Source organism: Arachis ipaensis, chromosome B06 (assembly GCF_000816755.2).
Source record: "Arachis ipaensis cultivar K30076 chromosome B06, Araip1.1, whole genome shotgun sequence".
NCBI lineage: Eukaryota > Viridiplantae > Streptophyta > Magnoliopsida > Fabales > Fabaceae > Arachis > Arachis ipaensis.
Window position 1 is genome coordinate 70,016,244 of NC_029790.2, and position 10,420 is coordinate 70,026,663.

Here is a 10,420-nt window from a genome sequence, read left to right on the forward strand (position 1 = left end):
TAGAACGCCACGCTCCATCTTTGAGCGCTACATTCCTTTGTTTCCTTGGGCGCGCCTTGCTTTCCTTTGCCAAGAGCACGAAAAAGTTCACAAAAGTGAACGTGGCGTTCACTTTAGTGAACATGGCTCTTGTTGCGCCTTGGTGCTTCAATTGTTGCCTTGCCTAGCGTTCATTCCTTCAAACGCTACGCTCCCTTGGTTAAGCACTCCCTTGTAGCGTTCCCTTGGTTGAGCGCTCGCTTTGCTTCCTTGCCTTGTCTCACACAAAAGTTCACAAAAGTGAACGCTACGTTTACTTCAATGAACGCTAGCTGTTTCTTGTGTTTCGCCTTGGTGCGCACCATCCCCTTCATGGGCGTTCACTTATTGAACGCTACGTTCATTCATTGAATGCTATCCTTTATTTCTCCTTTCTTCACCTACAGGCAATCAAACAAACAATCAAAGTATCACCAAATTCACAAGATCTTTGCATCATTTATGAAATCAATTAATTCTACCATAAAATCTATGATTTTGTGTAAAATGAATGATGTTTGATTGATTCAACATAATCATGAAAATCCACTCCAATTACTTACATATTGTGCAAGAAAGTGCATAAAACCTAATGAAACTAATAAAAAATGCTTGTAAAACTAGCCTAAGATGACTTGTCATCAGCCCACTATAGACTATTAGATATCATTGGAAAGCTCTGGATCTCAGCTTTCCAACACCACTAAAAGCATGTCATTTGGACTTCTCTAGGCCAGGTTATGATCTTTTGAAGGTGAAGAGGTCAGTCTGGCAGGCTTGCTGGAATTTTGTCCCAGCGTGCCACATCCAAGTTTTTGGCATGCCACGCTGAGTACACAATGCTTGAAAGAATTGCAATTTTTACCCTCAAAGATAGTGTCCACTATAGAGTGTTATATATGGTTGGAAAGCTCTGGAAGTCTAATTTCCAATGGCACTAAGATCACCTCATTTGGAGCTTTTTAGCTCGAGTTATTCTCATTTGAGTGTAAAGAGGTCAGGGTTGCAAATCTTCTTTGCCTCTCTTTGAGTTTGTCTCCAACTCTTTTGCCACATTGAGAGTGTGCTTCCTCTATTAGTGATTTTATTGCTTCTTTTTCTATTATTTCCTACAAAATTCAACACAAATCCATTTCAAAATAATGTACAATAATATTTATCATTTAGTTCATGAAACTGCATTGAAACAATGAATATGTGCTCTTTTAATGGTCCTTTCGCATAGGTAAAAAGGGTAAATGATGCAAGTCATCATCCTCCTCTGCCGTACCCTCAAAGGTTGCAAAGAGAACTCAAGGACCAACAATTTCCCAAGTTTCTTGAAATTTTAAGAAGCTAGAAATCAACATTCTCCTTCCTGAAGCTCTAGAACAAATGCTATTGTATGCAAAATTCCTCAAAGAGCTCATAAATAAGAAGAGAAGCTGGAATGAGAAAGAGACAGTGGTCTTAACCCAAGAGTGCAGTGTAGTAATCCAAAAAGGCCTCCTGATGCTCGGTCTCTCGTACGGTATAGAATTTCCTCAAATGAATGAATTCTCGTTGCAAGTATAGTTCTATACCGACAAAGAATCCTCACATGCAAAAATTTTGGTTGTCACAAGTACAAACCCGAATGAAAATTAACTAAAGTATTTATACTCCGGGTCGTCTCACAAGGAATTGCAATGAAATGGTCAATCATTGGCTATGAATGACAATGGGTTTGGTTGATAAAAGGGGCAATAAAATAAATGACAAGAAAAGTAAAGAGAGCAATTAAAGGAAGCAGTTAATAAAGAGAGACATTCATGGCATGGTTGAGATCATAGGCGTTCTATCCTAGTCATTAATCATAACAATACTTAACAAGAATTTATCTTATTTCGTCATCCCCAATGTTAGAAGAAGGTGTAAGTTATCATCCATTAGAGAAAGTCAAACAAGACTAGTTAATCTCAAGTCAAAAATCCTAATCAACTCACTAATTGAATTAGCAAGAGATTATAGTCGTTGAAAATGATATTAACTAACAACTCTAGATCACCAATCTAAATTGGGTATTAATGACTCAAGTTTTCCCAATTACTCTTCCCAAGCCAAGAATGCTCAAAATCTACTCTAAAGCCCAACCAAGTATTTTGTCAAACACTTGGTGGGTACAAATGGAAAGCATGGTAAAAGTGCAAGAATAATAAATCTACCAACTACCAATTGCAAGAAAAGTAAATTCACAACTCAAATCAACAATTAAAAGAACATCAAATATAAATTTCATAAAAGAGATCCAAATTCATCAAGAGTTCATCATCACAAAAAAGAGCAAAAAGGAAAATTAACACTACAACTAAGAGAATCAAGATGTGGAAACAAGAAATTGTGAAGGGAACAAAATGAAATCAAGTAATTAACTCAAAATCTACAAGAGATTAACCTAATCCTAACCTAATTCTAGAGAGAAGAGGGAACTTCTCTCTCTAGAAAACTAACTAAAGGCTCATGTTGACTAACTAGGTGCTCCCTCCTTTGCTTAGGCTTCAATTCTGCATGAAATACCCTCAGAAACAAGTTGGATTTGGGCCTGGGCAGCTCAGAAATCGCCCCCCAGCGTTTTGCCTTTAAGTGGGTCACGTGCGAGTATCGACGCGTACGAGCCATGTGCGCGTGCGCGTCGCTTGGCCTTTTTTCTCATCCACGCGTACACGCCATGTACGCGTACGCGTCGCCATGCGATGCCATTTCTGCGTGCGCGTGCCTTCTACGCTTGCGCGTCCATTGAAGTATTCCCAATCTTTGTTTCTTCATGCATTCTCTACTTTGCATGCTTTTCTCTTCAATTCTTCCATCCATTACTTGCCTTATGAACCTGAAATCACTCAACAAACACATCAAGGCATCGAATGGAATTAAAGTGAATTAAAATCACTAAATTAAGGGCCTAAAAAGCATGTTTTTACACTTAAGCACGATTTAAGGGAGAATTACAAAACCATGCTATTTCATTGAATAAATGTTGGAAAAACGTGATAAAATCCCCTAAAATAAGCACAAGATAAACCACAAAATCGGGGTTTATCAAACCTCCCCACACTTAAACCAAGCATGTCCTCATGCTAAAATCAAGAAAAAAGCAAAGGGGTATCAACATTTATTCAATGCAAATTAACTAAATGTAACCTATCTATATGCAATCTATCTAAATGAATGCATTTGCTTGGTCAAAATAAATCAATTTCCAAGAAATACACATACAAGTACAAGGGCTAAGGCAATAGTAACCAATCAAACCCACAATTGAATTGAAGGATTGAAAGACTTTTCAAACTTGCAAGAAAGGATGATCATGGGTGGAAACTTGTAATTGAGCGATCGAACCCTCACTGGATGTGTATCCGCTCTAGGCACTCAAGTGTATGGGGTTAATTCACTCAATTCTCCCCTAATCATGCTTTCCAAGATTTGTTTTTCATCTAACAATCAACAGTTACTTCATGCATGTACACAATCATCATAAGGACTTTTCCATAGGTTGTAATGGGGTTAGGGTCAAGGTAAGGATGCATATGGACAAGTGGACTAGGAGTTTGAATCTTTGATTAACTTAAACTTCCCACCTAACCTATGACAACCTATACAATTCTAAACAAACCTAACTACCCATTCTTCACTTTTCACACACATTCATGTATTCTCTTTTTGATCACCACCCATATGCATTGACTTTTATCGAACTTTGAACTTTGGGGCATTTTATCCCCTTTTTATTGCAAAAAAAAAATTTGTTTTTGTTTTTTTTTTTTTTATAAGGTATATATGAAAGTACCAATGCATATGGTTTTCATATTTAATGCATGAGTATGCACCCAATTCCCGAATTTTCATCATAAACACCAACACACTTTTATCTCTACCCGATATTCCCAACTCTCCCAAATCGAACGATGAACACTCTCACTAGCCTAAGCTAATCAAAGATCCAAATTAAGGACATTTATTATTATTCAGTTAGGCTTGTAATGTGCTAGCATTAAGAACAAATGGGTTAAGCATAGGCTCAAAATTGGCTAACAATGGAAGATAAAAGGTAGGCTATTTGGGTAAGTGAGCTATTTGAACAATGGCCTCAATCATATAAATGCATGTATACACAAGATAATGGACATAAATAATCAAACAAATCAAAGATTACACTCATAGGAAGAGAATAATGCACACAAGAATAGAAGTAGGTGGTTATATATGATGTAACCACACAATTAAGGCTCAAAACTCACAAGCTTGTGTTCTTGGCTCAGAAATCATGTTCCACAATATGTAACTCAAGCAGGTCATAAAAAAAATTTCAATCAATTGGGGTGGTGCCCTCAAAATGAATTTCTTGGAAAATTTCATCATATTGACTAAGCTTATTCTAATACAATGTTGTGATCTAGAAAATTTAAAAATTTCTTTAATTTACCACCTTTTTAATCAAAACACATTTTTTATACAAGAAGGGTCAACTAGGTTTCAACAATCCAAAATACTTTTACCAATCACAACCAAAAGCTAAAACAAGCTAAAATAACTATATAAAGCAAAAGTGCATATATAAAGCGAAAGTGTAAAATCCACAATCTAAACAAAAGTATCCACAATCCACAATACTAATATATACAATGATCCAAAAGGTGCAAAATAAAGCGAAATAACATAGGCTAGAAGATAGTGTCCGAAAATGTTCACCGAATTCACCGACGGCGACGACAGTGACCTCCCCACACTTAAGATGAAGCATCATCCTCGATGCTAGTGATCGGGCTCATGGTGAGGGTCAACAGTCGCCTCTGGTTCTGGCTAGTGCTCAGTCTGGGGTACTGGCTCCTCGGGAGGCTGCTGAGTATCCTGAGTAGCCTGCGTCTGTGGAGGTGCCTTCTTCGTGATCCTCCTCATCGGATGCAGAAGAGTCGGAGAGAGGGGGTAGCTGAATGCCCTATGAGACAAACACCTGGTCAATGCGATCGAGACGTCGCATGATACGACGCTCGCTACGCTCCATGAAGCGAAACAGGCGCTGAACCAGAAGGTAGGTCGGCTCGGGTGCGGGTGGTAGTGGCAAAGGTGCTACTGCTGCTGAAGAAGAGTAGCGTCTTGCTGCTGCTGTAGATATTAAAGGTCTAGCTGCCTCTACTGCTGCTCTAGCTCGAGAGCGGCGCCTTGGTGAGGGCTTCTCGTGCACCCACGTACCCCACGGAATAGTAACCTCTTTGTCGTCGTCTTCTTGGGGTGGTGGTGTCACGTCATCGTCCCTCCCTGGGGCATCGGCTAACTCAATCATCCTGGTGACCAATGTGGAAAATGGTAGCAGGCCACGGATGTGTGCTCGCCACATGCTTTGCCTGATCAAACGGGGGAAGTATACCTCCTTTCCCTCCATAACACAGCCAATCAGAAGAAGTATATCCATCAGAATCTCGGAAAAATGGGTAGTAGGCAGGACATAGTGGGCAAATATCTGCTGCCAGGTCCTAGCCTCTCTAGAAAAATAAGTAAATAACATCCCCTTGGGCCTCTTGTTGCCAGAGTCCATTACCCAAGGGGAGTCCAGTGTGGCAATGACGCACTTCAGTGCCTCATAATTAAAGGTCATGCAGTGTATAGCTATTTTTGCCTGCTGATAGGCACATGTGTCACCAGTTTGAAGTCGGCAATGCAATACATCCCCAATGACAGTTTCAGTAACTAAGATTTATCCACCTCGTAGGTGGACTGAATCAAGAGGCGCGCGAAAGAAGTTACAGTAAAACTCCTTGAACCACGAAGTGTTTATCCTTCCCAAATCCCTATCAACAAAGTCCAAGCCCAATTCCTGAATACGGGTATTGATGGCGCGTCTCACGTCGTTGGGAAGGGCCAATTTCTTTTCAATGTTCAGATTCGTCTTCCGATATTTAGGGAAGCGAAGCTCACAGTAAAGATTTGGAAACTTGGCTGTGTTAGTGGGCGGTAGCTGCTGATTCTCTTTGTCCACATCATTAAGCAGATTCTTGGCATAGTTGGTATAAGGGGAGGGGGTAGAGGCTTGAGAGTGCTTTCTCTTCTTTGAGGTAGTAGCCTTGGCTTTTTCTCTATCCGATATCATGAGAAACAGATAAGATATAAGCAAGCAACTAGCCAAGTAGATGTATAGCACGCAAAGTATGCCATATTCATAATGTGAGTGAAGAAAAGAGAATTCTTGGAATGCGAGCGACAAAATTCAGAATTCAAACCAAGTCACAAACCAAGAATTCAAACCACATTTGCACAATGCTTGTTCATTAAGCCTAAGAGACATCATCTCTAAAAGAATGATTAAAGGAGTTAGGTTGAAAACAAAAAGAAGAAATCAGTTGGTTAATCAAGTTAGAGTTAGAAACTCGTTCAAGAATTAGTGATATGACGGTTATTGGCTCAATTAAAAGAAGTACATGGAAGCTAAGCATACTCACATCCATGAAAAAGATGCATCATTGATGATGAAATATGAAAATTTTGCACAAAAGCATATATATGGGAAGCAAATCATTAATCAATGTCATGGTCACAAAGTTTTGCAATAGTTGGTATTGAAAGAATGGAGTATGCACTAATGTAACCAAGAGCACTCGAAAACAGTTTTGAATCAAAAAGGGTTATACTAATGAGATCCACTAACTATTGCAATTAAATGAACCTTATTGAGGAAAATCACAAGTTAAAGTCAAATTGTAAGTTTAGCATGAGTCAAAAGGCAGTTGACTTAACTTGAAGGGTGAGGACACAAAAAGGTTCAAGTTGATGAGTTAGGTAAGGGATTGTTTGTCATAGAAATTCGACAAGCAACTCCTTGAACTAACCAATCCATTACATATCGTGAGAAATACAAGTAAGCACGGAAATGCCAACTATAGTAACCTAGGAATTGAACTTGTTGAAGTTGAATAAAACTCAATCTGAAAAGTGTTAAGTTCGATTCTTAGGTTGCAAGTTAAAGCATATAGCAATTTTCATAAATTCGGGCAGCATTCCGGCAGTAAATCGGATGTTCCCAGATAGCATAAAGCAGCAAAAATAGGTATATGAATCCAAAAATGAACAAGCATGACATAAGCATGGATTACATATTGTAGGGCAGTACCAAACACAATCAGACAATGAAATTCAGCAAGCAGCAGTTAAAATCAGCACAGTAGTAAAACAGAACATATAAAACAGAGCATACCACTCATCACTCAGCATGTAACACTCAAACAAATAAACACAAACAGCACACTTATCAGGCCTAGAATCATCTAACCATATCCTAACTACCTAACATACAAAATTCAAATAGTAATCTAATCTAACACTAACTAACAAAATCAATTAAACAGTAAAGAAATAGAGAATAGAACAGGGGAAAGGGTATGGAACTTGGAATGCAGGGGCAAGGGTATGGAACCTGGAATGCAGAGGCAGAGAGTGAAGGAATTTAAAAATGGAAAAGAGGAAGTAGTAGAACGGTGGCGCTGCCCAAGAATGGTGGTGGTGCAGTGGAGCCCGCGGTGGTGGAGCAGAGAGAAATGAGGGGGAGAAAGTGGTGAGGAGAGAGGAAATGGTTGAGGGAAGGAGAGCTGGATGAGGGCGAAGGCTCGCCGGCGACAATGGTCATCGCGGTGGTTGCTGGTGGTTACGGCAGAGAGAAGGGGTGCGCTGTGAGAGTGAGAAAGGGGAAAGAAGGAAAGAAAGAGGGAAGGAGGGAAGAGAGGGTTGGTCTGTGGTGGTTGATTTAAGATAATTTTGCTCGATGGTCTAGATTTTCTTCTTATGGAAAGAATAACTTCGTTGCAAGCATAGCTCCAAACCAACAAACAATCCTCCCAATAAAAAAATTTAGGTTGTCACATGTACAAACCCCAAATGAAATTTTACCGAAGTATTTCGACTCCGGGTCGTCTCCCTAGGAAACAATGGAATGCTCAATTATTGGCTATAAAGGGGTAAGGGGGGTTTTTGGTTCATAAGAGGGCAAGAAAAGTAAATTACGCAAATAATTATAGAAAACAAGATAAAGAACTCTTGACTAAGACTTAGTCAATTGAGATCACCATCCTTGTCAACAAACCAAATATTGATAATCATGAGAGACCAACCTATCAAGTCTACTTCCCAAAGCCTTAAGTACGTAACAGCTACTCCTAAGCTTTAAAGTACGTCAAATAGGTTTGATCACATCAACCCGTAAGTCCCAACCTACCTACTAATTAACTTAGTAGTGGGTTAGCGTCAATGGGTATCAAATTGATCACCAAGGGTTCTCAAATCACCAATTCTATTATACCCAATAACTCAAGTTTACCCAATTCTCTTAGCTTAGACCAAGAGTCAACAAAACTACTCAAAAACTAGGGAGAACATTTCATCAAACATGTAGAATGCAATAAAAGTGAACATCATAAATTACAAGAATAATAAAATCTACCAACTACTAATTGCAAGAAAAATAAATTCACAACTCAATTCATTAATAAAAAGAAACATCAATATCAAATTGCATTAAATGTAAACCAAATCCAACATGAGTTCATCATCACAAAAGAGAGTAAAAAGAGAATTTAACATTACAAATAAGAGAATCAAGATGTAGAGATGAGAAATTATAAAAGAAACAATATGAGATCAAGTAATTAAACATGGATCTAAGATAATCTAACCTAATCCTAACCTAATTCTAGAGAGAAGAGGGAGCTTCTCTCTCTAGAAAACTAACTAAAGGCTCGTGTTGGCTAAACTAATTGCTCTCCCTTTGCTTGGACTTCAATTCTGCATGAAATACACTCAGAAACAAGTTGGATTTGGGCCTGGGCAGCTCAGAATCGCCCCCAGCATTTTGTCTCTAAGTGGGCCATGTGAGAGTATTGGCGCGTGCGCGTCGATTGGCAAAATCTTCACCTACGCGGACGCGTCATGTACGCGTACGCGTCTCTATGTAAAATAACTTCTGCGTGTGCGCGCCTTGTACGCGTGCGCACCCATTGGTGCATTTCCAATCTTTGTTTCTTCATTCATTCTCCCCTTTGTATGCTTTTCTCCTTATTTCTTCCATCCAATACTTGTCTTATGGACCTGAAATCACTCAACAAACACATCAAGGAATCGAATGGAATTAAAGTGAATCAAAATCACCAATTTAAGGCCTAAAAAGCATGTTTTTAAACTTAAGCAAAATTCAAGGGAGAATTACAAAACCATGCTATTTCATTGAATAAATGCGGGAAAAGGTGGTAAAATGCCCTAAAATAAACACAAGATAAATCACGAAATCGGGGTTTATCAGTGGTTCGGCGGCGGAATGCGGTCACTGGACTGGAGGATGTTGGTGGTTGAGGAGCTCGAAGGGTGGTTATGGAAGAAGAGAGGAGGAGGTGGAGCGTTGGGGGAGAAGGAAACACTGGGGACAGGGGGAAGTGCGCGACTGCGCTAGGGTTCCTCGTGTCCTTGGGGTTATGGTTTTTGAATCCACGTGTACGCGCACGGTGTGCGTCCACGTGGGTGAGAAAATGAGCAAGTGGCGCGGAAGCGCCGAGTGCGCCTAAGCGTGGATAAGGGGGTGGACGCCCACGCGTACACGTGATGTACGCGTCCGCGCAGGTTGAGAATTGCACGAGAAGCGCAACGCATACGCAGTGTGCGCGTGACTCTCGGGTCCAACTATTGGGGTTATAGATTCTTCTATCGACGCGTACGCGCACAGCGTGCGCACGCGTCCCTACCCCTTTTTTTTTATACACTAAGAAAACCTCAAAATTCTCCTAACCTTATCCATGACTCTAAAACCAGCCAAAATGTAAAATCAACCATATTTATTGAATTTTTGAGAATTTTTCAAACAATTTTGAGAAAACTTGCAATCCAAGGAAAAACTCAAATCCAAAGAATCATCCTTATTTAAGGCATAAAATGCATAAACAACTTAGCAAGCAAAACAACATATACTAGAGAGTAAAGAAGCTACTAACAATGGAACCCAATTCATTCATTCATTATATCTACAAGAGAATGGAAAGAGTTTACCATGGTGTGGTGTCTCTCACCAAGAACTTTTAGTTTAAGTCCTTAAGTTGGACATGTGGGAGGCTCTTTGTCAAGGTGGCTTATGCTTGTATTCATCCTTGAACCTCCAAGAATTCTTGCTCTTCAATTGGTTGTTAGGATTTCCAACCATCCTCCCCAAGCTTGGGTGAGGGTCTTCCCAATATATGAGCTCCCAAAATTGATCTTCATATTGTGATCCGGGATCCCATATCTTATTTTCACACCCATCCTCTAATTGATCAAAACAATTCCATTTGGGTGGCAAGTGATCCGAATTCCAATGTGAGCACCAAACAATCCTTCTAGACCCCATCAATTGAGCACTACATCCACCCTTGCTATCAAATGT